General features: G+C 40.6%; 2 protein-coding genes across 14 annotated transcripts in view; one reads left to right on the forward strand and one right to left on the reverse strand.

Annotated features, from left to right (window-relative positions):
* The window catches only part of cmss1 (cms1 ribosomal small subunit homolog), a 394,620-nt gene that overhangs the window by 247,611 nt on the left and 126,370 nt on the right, over positions 1-20,639 (reverse strand). Inside the window, exon 1 of one of the 11 annotated variants that reach the window (XM_086006998.1) lies at positions 13,291-13,375. The exons of the other annotated variants lie outside the window; for them this stretch is intronic. The gene's annotated coding sequence lies outside the window, so the exon portion shown is untranslated. Of the gene's footprint in view, positions 1-13,290; positions 13,376-20,639 lie in introns of those variants that run through there. 11 annotated transcript variants of the gene reach the window in all.
* The window catches only part of filip1l (filamin A interacting protein 1-like), a 279,316-nt gene that overhangs the window by 200,668 nt on the left and 58,009 nt on the right, over positions 1-20,639 (forward strand). The window contains exon 1 of one of the 3 annotated variants that reach the window (XM_086006993.1): positions 17,221-17,348. The exons of the other annotated variants lie outside the window; for them this stretch is intronic. The gene's annotated coding sequence lies outside the window, so the exon portion shown is untranslated. Of the gene's footprint in view, positions 1-17,220; positions 17,349-20,639 lie in introns of those variants that run through there. 3 annotated transcript variants of the gene reach the window in all.

Genomic DNA, 20,639 nt, shown 5'->3' on the forward strand with positions numbered 1-20,639 from the left:
ACCGGAAAACCCTGCAGCGGGTAGTCAAAACTGCCCAACGCATTACCGGCACCCGACCATAGAGCACATATACCAGAAACGCTGTCTACGGAGGTCACGGTCCATCATCAAAGACCCTACCCCACCCCAGCCACAGTCTGTTCGCCCTCCTGCCATCTGGGAGACGCTACAGATGCATTCGCACCCGTACGACCAGATTTAGGAACAGCTTCTTTCCCAGGGCTGTCATCCTACTGAACTCCACAAACAAACTCTAAAGCCTGCACATCTGCCAATGCACTTTATTATGGTTATGTTATGTTATGTTAATATACTACAAGCCAAATGTATGCTGAATGTTTAAATGTCTTAATCCAAATGTACACTCTCGGGAGCCGCAAGCCTACATTTCGTTGTACTGCACTTGTGCACTAACAATGACAATAAAAGTTGATTTGATTTTGATTTGATTTGATTTGGATAACTGACCCCACCTTGCCCAAGTGGATAAGGGTTTGATAATGTTGAAGTGAAAAAGCCCTGGTCTCATTTCTTGTCCTCGCACAATTAAAGGAACTGCTAATCTGGGTAAAATAATCATACGGTGAACCCAGACAGGCAGTGGTCAGGTTACTCTCTCTTCTCTCTCTCTCTCTCTCTCTAGAGTTACTATACTGCAGGAGTTAACACGGCCAATCTCACCCAAAATGGATCTAAATCAGACTTTAGAAGTTAGTGTGAAACCAGCATCAGAGCTTTGCAAACTACATGTGAAACTGGAGGATTTGCTATGCTCGAAGGATTCCTAATGAACCAATACATCCACTTAGTGTGTGTGAATTACACAAGCTATTGTGATCCGATGCGGCCCATTTATGTGGGAGTACAAATCGATTCCCAACAACTGTTTCTTGTATTTACAAAATAAATTCAAGTCTTTGTCCCAACTAATAGAACATTTTTATCTGCAGTTCCACAGTACCTAGAAGCTCCAAGATTTTACAAAACTTTCTCATTTGTGGTTTTCCTGAGGGAGCAGTAAAGTGAAAGGAAAAAGCTGTACATACATTACAACATTTGTACCTTCCTGAAACAAATATTAAATAGGAAAAATAACTAGTCAGCTAATAGTTTCTCTAAGAATAAAGGAAATGATCTAATGTAAGGCAACTTAATTTAAATGGACAAGAACATGGAACGTCCGTATAAGGCACTAATGCAGGAAGTGGTATACAAGTTGAGACAAATTCTCAACCACAGACAGTACAACACATCCAACATTGGGCAGCTCTGGCTAGTGACAGGCTTTGCGCTGCCAGTATCTACATTGTACAGCACGGAATAAAATGAGGAAAAGTAATAATAGGCTGATCCCCACAAGAGGAGATAATTCCAGATCATTCCCCACACCCCCCCTCGCCCCCTTATTCTCCCTTTCTCTCCTGAAAGCATTGAATCATGCTAGGGCATGATTCCGTGAGTGTCTGCTAGTGCCTTGCCCAAATGGTAATTTTTTGTGAGCCTAGACAATTTGCGTAGCAAGGCCACCTAACCATGAGTCGCATTTGACAATGTAACTTTAAAATAACTGAACATGTGCTGCTCTATCTACAATGGAAACTAGGGTTCCCAACTCTCCCGCTTTTGGCTGGAGTCTAATAGAATGAGCGATTACTTTCCCGAATGTTGCTGCTGGCAACTTGGGAGAAATGGTCCCTGTATGCACAGTCCCTGTATGCGCAGTCCCTGTATGCGCAGTACCCTGGCTGTCATGCCTTGTAGCCAATTCATCTGGGCCATGCTGGTCTCCCCGCTTCATTACTGGTTGTGGGGTTGACGGCATCGGAGCCAACAAAAATTGCCTGGAATCACCGTGTGTCCTCAGAGAGCAACACAAACTGAAGGAGGGAGAGAGTAGTTTACTGTTGTAATGTAGGAAATGTGGCAGCCGATTTGGGCACAGCAAGCTCCCACAAACAGCAATGAGAAATTGACTGAATCATCTGTTTTTTTGCGGTCGTTGTGGTCTCTGGTCTCGGGCGACTGTCTGTGTGGAGTTTGCACATTCTCCCCGTGTTTGCGTGGGTTTTCTCCGGGTGCTCCGGTTTCCTCCCACAGTCCAAAGATGTGCGGGTTAGGTTGATTGGCTATGATAAATTGACCCTTAGTGTTAGGGGGATTAAATACGTGGGGTTACGGGGATAGGGTGGGATATGTGTTGGTGTAGGGGTTACGGGGATCGGGTGGGATATGTGTCGGTGCAGGCTCGATGGGCCGAAATGGCCTCTATCTGCACTGTGGGGTTTCTGTGAATCTGTGTGAATCACAGAAATTGTTTTCAATTTCAAAATTTGCAGATGACACAAAACTTGGAAGTATAGTGAACAGTGAGGAGGATAGTGATAGACTTCAAGAAGACATAGACAGGCTGGTGGAATGGGCGGACACATAGCAGATGAAGTTTAATGCAGGAAAGTGCAAAGTGATACAGTTTGGCAGGAAGAATGAGGAAAGGCAATATAAACTAAAGGGTACAATTCTAAAGGGGGTGCATAAACAGAGAGACCTGGGGGTATATGTGCACAAATCGTAAAAGGTGGCAGAGCAGGTTGAGAAAGCGGTTAAAAAGGCATACGGGATCCTGGGCTTCATAAAAAGAGGCATAGCATACAAAAGCAAGTTATGATGAACCACTGGTTCATCCTCAACTGGAGTATTGTGTCCAATTCTGGGCACCGCACTTTAGGAAGGATGTAAAGGCTTTGGAGAGGGTGCAGAAAAGATTTATGAGAATGGTTCCAGGGATGAGGGACTTCAGTTAAGTGACTAGACTGGAGAAGCTGGGTTTGTTCTCCTTAGAGCAGAGAAGATGAAGGTGAGTGTGGCATTGCACTCACCTTTCCTGACCTCATGAGATCATTGAATCTCTTACGGCACTGGATCCAGCTCCTCAGCAGGGAACAGGACCTCCCTGCAGGATCTTACTACCTGCAGCAGAACATGGAGGGATGCATCACTAAACCTTGGTGCCGCCTTGTGCCTTTGTCCATTCATGATTGACACTCTTTTCACCTTGGTAATACTTCCCAGATCTCTGCAAATGACCTTGCACACTCCTTCATCAACCTTCAAATGAGATGTGTGCAAGGCTGCTTTAAATATCGGCGATGGAAACGGGTCATCGATGAAGTCAGCAGACCCGCTCCATTTAATTGGGCTGGGAAGCACGCAGAGTCTTTCAATTGGGGCCATTAAGTTAAAGTCGCCCTGAACAACGCACTGCTCAGAACATCACGTTCCCAACCCGCTGCGCACCCCGTACGCAAAAAACCCGACTCCAAGGTAAAGATTCCGGTTATTAAAGCGGTTGCTTAAACCAGCACAATTATAAAATACGCTGAAAATACTTATATTGCATGCTTCACATGGCAAGTATCCCTATAACAGTGATGCGTATGAAATTGTCTAATTTCTCAGTTTCCAAGCTTTCTATATTATGTAAAACTTCCTAGCAATAGTCATAATAACTTATCTACAAATTAAAAACATTAGATAATTCATAAAACAGCCACTAAAGTTGTACTTCAACACTCCAAACATAATGTTTGACCTTCACAATAAACAGAATACTTCAGCTTTAAAGAGAATAAAAAATCTAAAAAGCACAAGAAATTTTTGTGTAAAAACTTGGGAGAAAAAAACAACTTTGTTAACAGTGGTCACCTTATTATCAATCACAGTGATGTGTCATGGTGACTATTTCTAGCCAATAAACCTTTGGATCGAATCGTTACTTTCACTGCTTAAAATATTTTTTGTTATATCAGTTAGTTGCCACCTAATGTCTCCAACAATGTTGAATTAGGCTCTCAAATGGTATTCGGGGAAACAAGTTTTACAAGTCAGCAGAACTTTATGAGGCAACCAGACAACTTTATAGTATTAGTAGGACTTAATTATTCTAAATTAAATTCAATGTACATGGACCCATTCTTTGATGCACATTAAAACCGGCAAGCTAACTGGATTACTATGCTAGTTTTTAAAGTTAGCTAGTCCAATGTATTTTCAAATCTCAGAACATATTAAACATTTATGATTGAGTTGAAATAATTTGTTTCACTTCTTTGGACTTGCTGATTGAAAAACATCCAGTAATTTATTTCAAGTTGAATATTAAGTAAGTTAATTGCGGAGTTGAAATAACAGCAGTAAATTGTTACATGTTTTTCATCGAGTAAAGGCAAAGCATAATAATTTATCTAAACGCCTAGGAATGAACATATTTAATGGACTTTAGAAATAAAATAGATTTCATTAAGATGAAATTGCAACGTGCAATATTAGTATACAAACATGTCAATGCATTTGTATGAAATTCATCTGTTCACTGTTTTAATGAAGCCATTAACCAATTTCTTCTAATCTCATGTAAACAAATTAATATGCTTATGTGCTCATATTGCACCACACAATATCAATGTTTTTGTGGAAGTGCAGTTGGGAAAATGAGAAATGCCTGAGCTTCTGAAAGGTTCTATTTACTGCCCCTGGTAGAAGTGCTATCCTAACCAATGCTGAGAGAGGGCTTCCAGACTCACCCATTATTGTATCCATTTCAATTGTGTATAGTACATGGCAGTTGTGTTTTAATACTACATCGGTACAATTTAATGACATTCAGCAAATAACAATTACAAGTCAATGATGGTGTCTTCAAATGTCTGCATTTCAATCTCGAGTCAAAATGTGTCCACTACTAATTTTACGATTTTTTTGCTTTGTTCCAATTGCCTGCATTCTAAAATTCCGATTTACAATACAAAATCCTTCTGTTGGTGAAACCACACTATTTACAGTGCAGGATGGTTTCACCAGCAGGAGAGGAAAAGTGGTAGCCAAAAATTACGACTGCCACTAGCTCAAATTCAGTGCCCCAAGCCGACAGTGTATAGTGTAAAAAGCCAAGTTATACCAACAGTGTAGTCATATTACCAGCACTTCTCGGCATAGTACTTTCTCGGGAATTATGGAAAGTTGTGAAATTAAACCAGTTTTTTTTAAAGCTGCACATGGGCCACTGTGCACGTACTATATGGGCAAGCATGCGACATGCTTCCTGACCTGGGAGGAAGAACCACACCAGTAAATGCTGCACTACCAGCACAGGAAGGTCAGGAGAGCTTAGATAAGGCATCCATGTTGGTTTGCAACAACAACAACAACTTGTGTATATATATAGCGCCTTTAACGTAGTAAAACGTCCCAAGGCGCTGCACAGGAGTATTATAAGACAAAAAATCTGACACCGATCCACATAAGGATAAATTAGGGCAGGTGACCAAAAGCTTGGTCAAAGAGGTGGGTTTTAACGAGCGTCTTAAAGGAGGAAAGAGAGGTAGCGAGGCGGAGAGGTTTAGGCAGGGAATTCCAGAGCTTAGGGCCTAGGCAACAGAAGACATGGCTACCGATAGTTGACCGATTATAATCAGGGATGCTCAAGAGGGCAGAATTAGAGGAGCGCTGATATCGCGGGGGGTTGTGGGGCTGAAAGAGATTACAGAGATAGGGAGGGACGAGGCCATGGAGGAATTTGAAAACAAGGATGAGAATTTTAAAATCAAGGCGCTGCTTAACCGGGAGCCAATGTAGGTCAGCGAGCACAGGGGTGATGGGTGAACGGGACTTGGTGCGAGTTAGGACATGGGCAACCGAGTTTTGGATGACCTCAAGTTTACGTAGAGTAGAACATGGGAGGCCAGCCAGGGGTGCATTGGAATAGTCAACAGTACAAAGAGAAGCTATTTTGGAATTTGCTCCATTTATAGTATGGGGACCAAGTGATTAATTCACTTGGCTTCTGTTTGCTACTATAAATGGGATATCAAGCTCTCACCTCCTCATTTCTGGAATTAGACCTGATTCATCATATCTAATTGACTGAACAGTTGGTAAAAATACACTGCAACTAAGTGCCATGGCTAAGTCAGAGCCTATAAAGGAGAACAAGGTTTCCTGTGATAATACCTTTTAAGAAAAAGTTAAATCTGATTTCAACAAACCAGGAAGAAGGCGATAAGTATTGTAGTACAGGAAACTTTGTGATATCCGACACGGACGGGACCGAGCTGTTGCCGTCCCATCAAAACTGCCGGACAAACCAGCGCTAATGTTGAAACATACGGAGCTTGAGCTCCGTATCTGGCAACAAACCCTGTTGCAACAGCTTCTAAACAGTCGGCCGTACCTTGCAAGCGTCTCTGTAGCTTAGCAACAGCTTCAGCGAGACCTTGCAGAGCCTGACTGGTGAAAAAAAAGCAACGAAAAGAAAAAAAACCTAACGAAACGGCTCCTGATTTTTGCCGGTGGATCGAGCATTTAACCTCCGGATAAACCAAAGTTTCCTGTACTGCAAAACAACAGCAGAAATCAACTGATACATGCAGATGTATCACGCTAAAATACACGGAGAACACTAGTATAAACATATTCAGTATCAAGCTCTGTGCACGGATGTGAATCCAAAAAGAAGAAAATTACAACCTTACTACTGTACTTGAAAATACTATCTAAGTTTTATTTTCCTCGTCCTAAAGCTGCTGACTTGTGCTTATACTGAAGAGTGGAGTGGTCAGTTTGCTTTTTTTTGGTATTAATTCTCGGGATATGGCGTCGCTGGCAAGACAGGCATTTTATTGCCCATCCCTAATTGCCCTCAGGAAGGTGGTGGGCCTTCTTGACCCGCTGTAGTCTATGTGGTGAAAGTATTCCTATAGTGCTGTTAGGTAGGGAATTACAAGATTTTAACCCAGCAACGATAAAGGAGCGGCGATATATATCCAAGTCGGGATGGTGTGAGACTTGGAGGGGAACCTGGAGGTGATGGTGTTCCCATGAACCTGCTGCCCTTTTGTCCTAATATAGAGATTGCAACTTTGGGAGGTGCTGTCGAAGAAGCCTGGGTGACTTGCTGTAGTGCATCCTGCAGATAGTGCACATTGCAGCCATGGTACACTGGTGGTAGAAGGAGTGGCCATTTACATCTTTGTTTGTAATAGTCCTCCATCAAGCCCAGAATGTTTGGCCAAACACCTCAGGTATGTCTGATTGGCCAGTCTTCATGAGTGAGCCTAGATCCAGGCAGGAGTTTTCTACAAGAGGACATATCTGCCAATGGAAGATTAGGACCAAGTTATGCCTCCATGGCAGGTTTAGTAATCTGAAATCTTAGCCAAGCCAGTCCACAGTCCAAGGCATTGATGATAATTGACCATCCAGCCAGACTCATTAAATGGGACCTGCAAGGTGAGATCTGTAATTGGGAGTGCTATTCTTCCCATTTGGATGTAGTTAATCCTCAAGTTTATGCCCTAACTGAACCAGTAGCAGGAAGCTTGCCAATTCTCTATGCTGACGAGCTGTGCCGTGTTAGCTTATTAAATTCCAGTTGTACCCCCGTGCACACTCAAGAGTCCTATAGCCTCACCGCTTACCAAAATCGAGAGTCTGATGCATGGAAACCTGTCAACATGGGTCTTCATACATGTAGAGTTTCTAGTCATCTGTAGAATGTACAGTCTTTCCCTGTGAGGATGCTACCAACGTAACAAAGTCCAGAGAAATGAGTTATAGGTTAGAAAGAGCCATGGCTTGGTAATCCTCAAATATGTGCAGGGGGACAACTGCAGTTTAACCACCTAAAATTATACATCCTACCAGCACAGAGCAATGGTCAGCATCCAACCGCTTGTCCACGCATGGCTACCTTATCTGTTGAGGCACTGGGTTGCAAAGTTATCTGGAGCCAAATGGGAAAAATCCAAACATCCAGTGACAAGTCAACCCTTCTAGGTCTGACCAGTGAGCCAGGTTGGCTGTCAAATCTCCAATGCCCTGGAGTACATTGGACCTACCTGGCTCAGGTATTTGATTATTGAGACAGCTACAAAGAATTAACTAGTTCTAAACTTCCACCGCCAAGTGCGTGATCTTGAAATTATTTCGACTGCAAAAGTACCCCTTCCTGCAAGGATTGGATAATTGACAAGCATGGACTTGAGTCCTTACTTGGCAGACAACAGGTGCCAGTAGCTCCTCACCGGCTAACAAAGCTGAGCAGCAGGATCTCGCCATAAAATGTGTGAATACACTGCCACAATCATCCTGACCAAAGCACGGACATAGAACATAATTCATCGAACAGTGGTTCACCAGCTGGAGGACTGAAGCTTCAGCAGCAGCTGCTGGTCTCTCTGCAACCCAATCAGGATGTGCACCCAGTTCTGAATATATAGTGCATTATCAATCTGTGCTTAAATCTCTTTGGATTTAAGTAAATGGAATATGTCCCTGCCATATCAGATAAATAGAAACTGTACTTGTGTGGATTTCTCAGCAACTTGATTTGGAGACACTTGGCAATGCGTATCTGTGCATGTTGACACATAGCTGACCAAAAGAAAATCTTCAAAAGTGGGATTGCGGGTAGAAAAAAAACACAAAATGGCAAATGGGATTCTGTGTTTTATATACAAGCGTTTTGAATACAAGAGCATTGAAGTGATGATGAATGTGGAAAAGATATAGGTTAGGATGCAGCTGCAGTATTGTGTACCATTTTGGGCAGCTCATTAGATTAGAGAAAAGATACTGGAGCCATGGAATAAGAGCCACTGAAAAAGAGCAATGGAAATTTACTAAAATGTTACCACGAATGAGTGGACAGTTATGCTGAGAAACTTTAATAACATTGCATGGTATTCATTGAAGAGAAGGCTAAGGAGGGTTCCAACAGAACTGTTCAAAACATTGAAAGAGTTTGAGAGAGTTTATAGTATAAGATTATTTCCACTGATTAGTGAAGGGAACATAAACTTAGAATTACTGCTAGATTCATGAAGTAGGAAGTTAGAAGGATTTTTTCCACACAAAGGGTCTTCAGATTATGATGTGCCTGAAGATCTGTCCAATTTCAGAGAAGAATCTCTTTTATATTTTTTTGTATATGAATGTATTGCTTTGCCTAGTACAGGTAGACTATCCTTTATCCGAACTTCCGAAAACCGAAAACCTCTAAAAACCAAAAGTTTTTTCGTTCAGCGTAAGTCGTGCGCACGGCATGACCAGAGTGGCGCACGACTTACGCTGAGCAGGGCAGAGGGTCACAGATTTCCCTCCTGGGTAGGAGATTGCAGGCCGAGCCGGGCAGTGTGAAGGAGGTACCGGGAGAGTGAACCCAACAATACAGCGGCCCGTCTGATATTCTTTTCTCCGCCCCCCCCGACCCGACCCGCGGCCCGTCCGATATTCTTTTCTCCCCCCCCCCACCCGACCCGACCCGTCCGATATTCTTTTCTTCCCCCCCCCCCCCCACCCGACCCAACCCCCACCGCGGCCCGTCCGATATTCTTTTCTCCCCCCCGACCCGACCCCCCCCGACCTGAACCGCGGCCTGTCCGATATTCTTTTCTCCCCCCCCACCCGACCCGACCCCCGACCTCCGACCTGATTTGCAGGCCAGCTTAGTAGGAGTCAGCCGATATCCGGCTTTCCAGAGAAGCAGGAAGGGGAATGAGACATGGAACAGTCGCAAGAGGTAGCCTGAACTTTTAAAATTTATATTAAATACAAATTTCCCAGTCTTATAATATTCTGAAATCCGAAAAATTCCGAAAACCGAAACTCAGCTGGTCCCAAGGCTTTCAGATAAGGGATAGTGTACCTGTATTGTAACAATTGTTTTAAAAGCAATCGTCACCTCCTGACTCTCCAAAGCCTTTCCACCATCTACAAGGCACAAGTCAGGAGTGTGATGGAATACTCTCCACTTGCCTGGATGAATGCAGCTCCAACAACACTCAAGAAGCTCGACACCATCCAAGACAACGCAGCCCACTTGATTGGCACCACAGCCACCACCTTAAACATTCACTCCCTCCACCACCGGCATACCGTGGCTGCAGTGTGTACCATCTACAAGATGCACAGCAGCAACTTGCCAAGGCTTCTTCGGCAGCACCTCCCAAACTCGCAACCTCTTCCACCTAGAAGGACAAGGGCAGCAGGCGCATGGGAACACCACCACCTCCCAGTTCCCCTCCAAGTCGCACACCATCCTGACTTGGAAGTATATCGCCGTTCCTTAATCGTCGCTGGAACTCCCTCCCTAACAGCACTGTGGGAGTACCTTCACCACACGGACTGCAGCGGTTCAAGAAGGCGGCTCACCACCACCTTCTCGAGGGCAATTAGGGATGGGCAATAAATGCTGGCCTTTCCAGCGACGCCCACATCCCATGAACGAGTAAAAAACAAAAACTGCTATGACTTCTTTCTGGGAGTGATTTCTGTTGTCTTTGGGAAGAAGGGAATGCCAAACCTACCTGAGATCGGCACTGAAGTGTGGGCTAATCGGTTTACCTCTTTGTTTATAACAGTCCCCCATCAACCTTAGAATGTTTGTCCAAAACCTCAGGCTTGTGATATGTTAATATAGTTAAGCTTACCACTGTAAGAGATGTTATTCTCAATGTTAGAACCATTAAAATATGCTATTTTTCAAAAGCTGGCCAGGTGCATATTATCAGAAACAATTTCTCCTGGTTAAAAAAGTGCAGGAAGTTGCTGCTAATCAATACATTATGAAAGTCATCACCTGTTGATGGGTCGTAGTACTGATTCTCAATTGACATTTCTGCAACCAAAAACTACCTGAATTTGGGAAATATTATGGCAAGCTTTATCCAGTTCTTTAGATCAGTTCATGCATTCCATGTGCAGGTTGCTGAGCTGAGGTAGAACTTCTATAACAATTGTAAAGTAACTGAAGTAGAAGGTCTGTATCACCAGTTTTAAAAAATGTGATTTATTGTCGTTTCTCTCCGATTGCACTTTTATTAAACGTGAATCAGTAGTCTTTAAACATGAACTACATACTCGGTCAGTGTCTTGTGTTTCCATTGGTTTTAAAAGAAGTGAACAGTGGCATCCCATGCTATTCCCAGTATATACTCAAAAAGAGTTCATCGGTCACCCTGTAATCCATTATTCCAAATATTTTGTGCACAAGATCAAGTTTTCACAAGATAGTTATAGATGAGGAAGGCCATAAGAACATAAGAAATAGGAGCAGGAGTAGGCCAATCGGCCCCTCGAGCCTGCTCCGCCATTCAATAAGATCATGGCTGATCTGATCCTAACCGCCAATCCACTATCATAGAACCATCTCCTGAATCTAACAGAATTAGACACACGAAATAGGAGCAGGATCAGACTACACGGCCCCTGGGCCCGCTCCGCTACCCACAGGGCCATGACCGATCCGAACCTAGACTCATGTCCAATTTCCTGCCCGCTCCCCGTAACCCTTAATTCCCTTTACTTCTAGGAAACTGTCTATTTCTGTTTTAAATTTATGTAATGATGTAGCTTTTACAGCTTTTTGGGGCAGCATATTCCATGGACCTACCACCCTCTGAGTGAAGTAGTTCCTCCTCATCTCAGTTTTGAAAGAGCAGCCCCTTATTCTAAGACTATGCCCCTAGTTCTAGTTTCACCCATCATCGGGAACATCCTCCCCGCATCCACCCGATCCAACCCCTTCACAATCTTATATGTTTCAATAAGATCGCCTCTCATTCTTCTGAACTCCAATGAGTAGAGTCCTAATCTACTCAACCTCTCCTCATATGTCCATCCCCTCATCCCCGGGATTAACCGAGTGAACCTTCTTTGTACTGACTCGAGAGCAAGTATGTCTTTTCTTAAGTATGGACACCAAAACTGTATGCAGTATTCCAGGTGCGGTCTCACCAATACCTTGTACAACTGAAGCAATACCTCCCTATTTTTATATTCTATCCCCCTAGCAATGAAAGCCAACATTCCATTGGCCTTCTTAATCACTTGCTGCACCTGCATACTAACCTTTTGAGTTTCGTGCACCAGGACCCCCAGATCCCTTTGTACTTCAGTACTTTCCAGTTTCTTGCCATTAAGATAATAACTTGCTCTATGATTTTTCCTGCCAAAGTGCATAACCTCACACTTTCCAGTATTGTATTCCATCTGCCAAATCTCTGCCCACTTACTTAGCCTGTCTATGTCCCCTTGCAGGTTTTTTATGTCCTCCTCACTCACTACTTTCCCTCCCATCTTAGTATCATCTGCAAACTTTGATATGTTACACTCGGTCCCCTCCTCCAAATCGATAATATAGATTGTAAAGAGTTGGGGACCCAGCACTGACCCCTGCATAACACCACTAGTTACTGATTGCCAGTCTGATAATGAACCATTTATCCCAACTCTCTGCCTTCTGTTAGATAGCCAATCCTCTATCCATGCCAGAATATTACCCCCAATCCTGTGATTTTTTATCTTAAGCAATAATCATTTGTGTGGCACCTTGTCAAATGCCTTTTGGAAGTCTAAATACACTACGTCCACTGGTTCCCCTTTATCCACCCTATATGTTACTTCCTCAAAGAACTCCAGCAAATTTGTCAAACATGACTTCCCCTTCATAAAACCGTGCTGACTTTGTCCTATTAAATTATGATTATCCAAATGTCCTGTTACTGTCTCCTTAATAATGGACTCCAAAATTTTACCTACCACAGATGTTAGGCTAACTGGTATCTTAGTTCATCCACTCAAAGATCCTGAGTCCACCTTTTCAGAATCCAACTGCTTCTTGGGTTTACGTCTCCACTAGTTTTCCTGCAAGTCTATTACATATATTGATCACCATTTGTGTAAGGAAAAAATTCCTGGTATCAATCCTAAATTTACCTTTTAATAGTTTGAATCTGTGTCTCCTTGTTCTATGCTTGTTACTTAACTTGAAGTAATATTCTGGGTTTACCTTTTCCATTCCTTTAATATCGTGTATGTGTATCTCTATAAGATCAGTGCTGTCTCCTTTCTTGGCTAAAAAGCCAGAATTTCTCCAGTCTTTCCTCATAACTAAGACCATCGATACCAAGGACCAGCCTTGTGGTACTTTTCTGTACTGCCTCCAACGCTTGATTGTCCCCGTGTCTCGGCAACCAGAACAGGACACAATACTCAAAAAGTGGTCTGACCAGGGCGCTATGCAGTTTGGTCACAACTTCCTCTGACTTGTATCCTACTGTTTTGGCTATGTAGTTCAACATGCTATTGATTTTATTGATTGTTGCTCGGCATTGATTGGACATGTTGAGCATGAAGTCTACTAAGACTTCAAGATCTCTTTCATCTTCATCCTTAGCTATTTCATTACCATTAACAATAATCATTAATTTTTTTCTTCCTACGTGCAGTACTTACATGTGTCTGCATTAAATTTTGTGTGCCATTTTTGGTTTTGGCTCGTCGGAAGCACCTGCTTACCGATAAATGCTGATTTTGGGTTGCGCATGAATGAAAAGTAAAGAAAAAATTAACAGAATTGGAATGCTTTATCAAAAGTAGCTATTGAAGCGAAGTCAATCACAGCATTTAGGAGGGGGTTAGATGAAAATGTGAAGAAACATATTGAAGGGTACAGGGAAAGGAGGAAGTTGCCAGAAGTCATGCGTTGAATACAAGTCTTTTTTATATACAAGATGATTACAAAGTTGGGAGACGGACTTTAGAAACTCGTTCCACAAAGCCACCTACTGGCTAGAGCCTGCAAATACATTGTGGCAGATGACAGGACTCCACGTTTATTTTAACATTCAAAATTTCTTAAGAAATGAGGCAGGTGCTTCTCGTGTCCACTGGTCCAACCCCCAAACCGCATGGACATCTCTTGAAAAGGCAGAACGGTCGTTTGCCAGAAATCCCAACAGTTCCACTTGACTTGGCCCCCAATGCCAAGTAAGTGTGTGCCAGGATCAGATCCTGGAGGAAACAAGGCTTCCAGCTGGCTGAAATGCTAGTTTCCCCAATGACAATTGATCGATTGCCGTTTGGAAAACTGCAACTTAGAATTACTGTATTGGGACACCCTAGTAATGTCGGAAATGGCTCGGATGTCCGCACCCTATGTAAATGACCGTGACCTCAGAATTTAGAATGGGATCGGGGCAAACTAGACTAGTGTCCGACGGTCCCACCCCACAGCAGCTCTGGCAGTGGAGTGGGGACCCAAGAATTACAAGCCGCATAAATCTTAAAGTACAGGTACTGTGTTGTACAAGTAGTGTAGTTTCTTCACAAGAATGCATTGCAATCCTATTTTTTAGAAACACATTTTTACAGTCTTTAAAGTCAGAAATATTTTGTGTAATACAGAAGGACAGCTATGTTAAGACACTGGGGAGGAAAAATAAATAAATAAGGAGCAACATTAAACCATCACCAGTAATCTACATCATCCCTTTAGTATATATCTATACAAAGAAAAGAATCAAGTTAAACAAATAGAAGCAAAATGGAAACTTAATGTTCCCATTGGGAGTTGATTCAAACTTTGACTCTCCACGGAGAGATCACGAAAACTTTGGTATTTATTTGTTAAGTAAAGTAAAACATATCAATCCTCCCTCCCCCATTCCTCAAGATCTATGGATAGTATTTTGAAACATTTAAGCTCCTACTTGGCTTTATGTCAAGTTTTGACATCAAATATACTGAAAAGTAGCACTGGCAAGAATGTCTTGAATTGCTTTATTATTAATCTTGTTCAAATATTGATAGTGTAAATACATTAAGAAACTCTTACTACAGTTAACTTGTGTAACAGGTCAAGCCTAGAACTAGAACGCATCAAAGAACTGAGTTCCTGTAACAGTAAAGTGTTACACACTGTACCTTAATGTCGTACAAAATTTTGACAAATGCAAGATGCATCAATTTATTATCCGACCTTCCAAATCTAATCTTTCTGGAAAGGAAAAGAAGACTATTCTCCATGGACTCATGCCCTTACTAAAACTAAAAGGTTCAAAATCTATAGTGGCTGCCTCCATCTCGATAGTCCAATAAAAATCCCATAAGAGCAAACCCTTTGTAATGAATCATCACTCAATAATATCCAGTAAAATGTCTGTGCTTATAGTTTGAGGGTGTCCATTCTGAACTAGTTTCCCTTTAGACTATCTTTTTCAATATGTCATAGCAACACAAGATTAATTACGACAAAAGCACAAACAATTCTAGGTCTTCAATTGTTTAAATTGAAAAATTAACTTTGAATCGCCAGTTCCATAAGCAAAAATCAAATGTAATCAAAGAAGTATGAACACATGAAAAGTTTGACTGGTATTTCTGCTACGTATGGGTAAATGTTGGGTTACTTTTGATTTTCATGAGTTGGACCTCACAAGCTTCAATGGGTTATCATACTCTTTTGGGCTCATGAAAGTTTAAATGCACGGTCACAGATGCACAAGTAAATTCATATAATGCCTTCAATAATGATGCTGAGCCACTCGTTAGGTGTTGACAATTCCCTTAATGAGCTGAAATCTGCAAAACTTTGCTGATGCTGCTGTGCCTCTGGCTCTTTTTATTCTGATTACTTTAGCTGGAAGTGTGGCAAGTGAGATGTCTCCAAAAAGCCCTCCACTCACTCGGCCTCTTAAAGGCAATCCTTCTGCTTTTTGCAAATAAAAAAAATTATAACCCAAATTAAAATTATGGCTTACGTGCACACTCCTTGCTGTCCATTTGATAAGCGTAGTGCCAGTACATCTTTCCCTGACTCCTGCAATATCTTCTTACATGCATGTCATAAAATACAATTATATCATTGAAGATTAACATAGCTCAGATTAAAAAGCTGCCATTACAGAATAATACCTATATATGCTAACCACTACACTGCTTGAACAACTATTTACGGTTATAGTTGCTGGTGCAATGGCAGTTACATTAGCAGAAGCCAATTTCTGCGTCCACTTTGGAAAGTGTTATTTTGACACATCGCAAATTCAGGCATCCTTTATGACCTCTGAATTTGAATGCCGGCTTCTTGTGGAAAATTAGAATGCAATCACGCTGCAATGAAGCAGGTTAAATGTCAGTAGATCTAGAATATTTCTGTAGTCCTGTTGGAAACACACTAGTCCTGTGCATACACTTATTCAAAGTACAATGTTAATATATTTATGGAATTGTCTATCTGACATTTCAACTCGGCCTTCTCATGTGAAGGTATGCAAGTATCACAGAAACATAATCGATGGACTTGACTAATGATAACAATATGCCTTAGTCACCCACAAGATGTTTGGAGCATATGGGGCACATTCCCATTTGGTGAACGTGAGTTTTTCTCTCACCTATTCCGCTTTCCCACAATCTTTTTCTTTAAATGTTTCCGCTCATCTTGTATACCTTCCTATTACTTCCACTGTTCCATTTCCAGCACTGAATAGACACTGCCTAATCCAGATTCAGTGGAAAGTGAAAGAATGAGGAATTTAGTGCAAGGTCCCCTTAACTGACCTTTTTACAAGCTCGACTGCAGCTAACCACAGAATCTACAATATTATTCTAGACACGAAGGAGGAATTTTGGGAAAGGTGCAAAACATAGGCTGTTGCTCACACCAGAATTTCTTCCACCATAACATCATTTTGCCTGTGGGTTAAAATGATGTCAGAGGAATTTCTAGATAATAATATTTTCTCGCTCACGCATTTTGATACGGAACTTTTTTTAAAAATGGCCCTCCTTAAAAAGGCAAGCTCTGCTTTTTTGGCATTTAAAATGTGCTCATTATGATTTCAGAGAAAGCAGTGCCAGATTCACAACTGATATGGTATAATTATGTTTCTGAGATTATTGTTTAATTATCTAACTAATTTGAAGCCTAAACAACAGTGCAACTTACAGTGTTAAGCGTATCTGCAGCCTTCCTACTTAACCACAGTGAACTGAAGGAAAGACTAAATTAAATTCATAACTGGATGATAAATCCTTCATTAAACATCAGAAAGTCTTTTTAGGTTAGAAAAAAAAGCAAAAGAAACTCAGTAAAACCATTAACAACTGTTCCAGTAATGACACAGCAATCAATGACAAGAAGGAAATTCTGTAACTTAAAGCCTTCCGCACATTCTTCTTGGCTGAGAACTGAGTAGACAAACACATTATTTCACAGAGGCTTGAACGTCAGCTGGAGCCAAAGTGCAGTAATAAGCTTCCTAGTTCTGGCTATCAGAGAGCTGCAGTCAGACACTCCAGGTCTGCACAACAGAGCACCATATATGGCAATGATCTGACGTAATGGGCCATTGGCTAGAGGATGCAAAGAGCACATCTCTCATTGTTTGGTGTTAGTGTTGGAATGTTCACATCGCTGATGAGTGGAAGGCTGAATCGCATCATCTTATTCCCTCAGTGCTCTTATTCCCACAGACAAGAAATGGAACTTCACAAGCTGCAGGCTTCAGGTAGGGGAGAAACAATGTTATGAGTGGTAAACTTTTATTCTCAAAAATGATTCTTTAAATTTTAAACTTACAGTAAAACCAGAATTGCAGCTGCCAAAATCTGTTTTGTTCTACAGTCAAACCCTGATAAAACCAACTTAGCTTGTGAAAAGAAAGTGATCTTGGGTGGGGGGGGGGGGTGGCGGGATGATCTTAGCAGGGGTGAGATTATTTCTTTTAAAAAGTTGGAAACATCCAAAAAATACATTTAATTCAACTCGTTTATGAATAATTTTATTAATGAAGTTATAGATTTGACTGCTTTTCAAAAGCATGCAAACTGCCAGAACTCACTAGAGAATGTTGTGAATGTTAACTAGTGATGAAAGTCATCCGTTTTTGGTTTCATTGTTAATTGATCAGTAATGTGTTGGTCAGATTTTCACCTGTGAATACTCAGGTCCTTGACAGTTTTTAGTACAGTATGTTACTAAGCACTAACATTCTTAGTACAGTGCATTAAGTGATAGCACCTTTTTAATATAACTTTTAGTGCACTGCATTAAACACTTTTTAATGAAGTATAGTGAGTTATTGAGCATCAAACCTTTTGCAATATAAAGTATATTAATTTCAGAAAACAAGTCAGCTCCTGTATATTAGTATCATGACAATGTGCCATATGGTCTAATTAGCTAAGAATGATGTTGAACTCTTAAGGTTAGCGTTCCCCTACCACACAGAATATTTTGTCGCAACTCCTCTTATGCATGTTCTTAATTAAAATATGTTACAGATATGTTCCATAATTCTTATTATAACACAGATGTGTTCCATAATTCTTTTTAGAACAGCATTGTTTTCATACGGTTTGGTTCAACAAAAAGTCCATCCCCAAGAGTTAAAACTCATTTCCTTCCTGCAAAGCACATACAATTGTATTAAAAAATATATATTTTTAAAATATCATGCTCATTAGCCTGGGCAATATGTCAAGAACGCTCACATTTCACGTGTCCTGTTTTGAAGCAATTAAACTTTTAATCTATATAGTGTCTTGACAACACAAATTTGAAATTTTTCTCCCAATTGCTCTTCATTCTTGGAAAAAAAAATCTTACACATACAAGAGAAGGTTTTTGGCACAATTTCTCAGAAGTAAAAAAAATACTTTTGTAAGTTATTTTGATACAGTGCTTGCAAAGGCTACACGAACAGAATATATTGACTGTAGTGTCACCTGGTTTTAGAAATATCAGTGTGCTAAACTAAATAGGATAAACAATAAAATGTAAAAAGGAATCACTTCTTGTGAAGGCAACATGGTTTTCAAAACACTTTCAGTAGACATTCTTAAACTTATATGTTTCAACTGTTCTCTGAGCACATTACTTTTGAGTAAGCATGTGGTTAAATTCTAGTGACCAAGATAATAATTTTCCATCTTCTGCTGCTGATCCATACTTCGCACAAAAATGGAAAGAATTATGCAGCAAGAAAATCCCAAAATCAAAGGGGACGGATACTCGGAATAAAATAAAAATTAACTTAGTAAAACTGGCATTTACCATCTGAAAATGATTCTAATAACACCACGGAACAGTACATAAGGAGTAAACACATAGCAGCCTTACTAAGCAACTCCACATCAGTATGTGGTATAAATTAATTAATCAGCAAAGGTCAGTTACAGAATCTACTTGTGTGATTTCATACCTTATTTTATTAAATACACATCTGCAAAGATACCATCACGTGTAAATGACGTTAAAGCCTCTAGCCAAAACTCAAAGTGGTCTTTAAGCAGATGTGTACCTGAGGCTGTCTATCACCGGTCCCATTCTGGGTAGAAACAGCACCCGAGCCAGTCCGCAATTAATTCAGTCTTCAGGGCTATAATTCTGACAGAATTGAACTCCTGCAACTACAGTTTTGAAGCTACCATTTTCTTCCCAATCACTGTGGTGAGGAATATTACAGACTTCCTCGAGTCAAGGTGTCAGTGGCTTTAAAAATCTTTTATGTTGGATTTAAACTGGAATGGGCGGGGACAATGAAGGCTCATTCAAAGTATATTTAGCAAGTGACCAGCTAGGGGGAAACCAAAACTATATATCATGTGCATAGAGCTGCAAAAATAAAAACATTTACTGAATTCACAAAACTACAATAAAGACCAATTGGAAAAAAGTAGTTGAGAAATATAGAATAAGTTAATTTTAATAATGCAAAGTAAATCAAAGTTAGTTATTTACCATGCAGTTAAATTACAAGCTATTATCCTTCTCTTTGTGATTTTAGTAAGTACATTACATGTGAACGGTCGGCTACTAATAGTGTAGACCAGGTTCAGATTTTCTTCTAATATTTTGGCTGTATACATGCATCAATGAATCTGCATGTTTCTTCAGGTCTTGTGTCAGTACATACCACGTTCCATGAAAATCAGGAGAGTTACTAAAAGACGGGAAGACACAGGTTACTCCACTAAAGGTGTGGTTTAAAGTTTTCTTCAAAAAAAATTGCACTTTTGTGTGCTTCGTCCCAGGTCTAGACAGACAGTCACCAAGCATGGAGTCGTACACAAAATTAGCGGAGTCAAGAAAATATTTAGTGTTAGCACTAGGAATAATGCATGTATACTAAAAGACTAACCCCTCCCAGTTTAGGTGACTTTAATAACCAAGTCCATCCATACTATAAGTATTAAACAAAATTTCCTAAACCATTTTCAAATCAATTAAAACTATGTTTGCACTTGTAAAAAGTCACAAGGTAGCTCAATTATGCTAACTTCAATCCTCAGAAGCATTAATTATAATGCCAGTTTTGTGCTAAATTTCTAATAAAAGGCTGAAAGCTTCATATTCAAAGCAGGCTACGAACTAAGCCATCTTTTGTAATTTTATGTATTCCTCTAATTATAAGCATCTGGTTCAGAAATGCAAAAAACAATCATTCCTGCTGATAAAAGAGAGAAGACAAAATCTGCAAAGAAAATGCAATGATCAAAATATTAAACCAGAACCCTATTAATCCATGTAGTAGACTACACAGATATACCACTTTCTCATCAAAAGGAATATCGTATAAAACAAGATAAAACAACATTTCACATCCTGCCTCACAGCATCGTAAATCCTAAAAGACCCATTTTACATGTAATTCACAGTAACATTAAGGACATTAGTATCTCATGTGACTTATCGATCCATCAAAGCCAGATGGAACCACACTTTTGTTTGCAGAATAAAGCATGAAATATAAAAAAATTGACATCAAAACTTCTGAACTACATGAAAGTAATAATTT

Source organism: Somniosus microcephalus, chromosome 14 (genome assembly GCF_052327205.1).
Source record: "Somniosus microcephalus isolate GS21.2 chromosome 14, FLI_Smic_1.0, whole genome shotgun sequence".
Classification (NCBI taxonomy): Eukaryota; Metazoa; Chordata; class Chondrichthyes; order Squaliformes; family Somniosidae; genus Somniosus; species Somniosus microcephalus.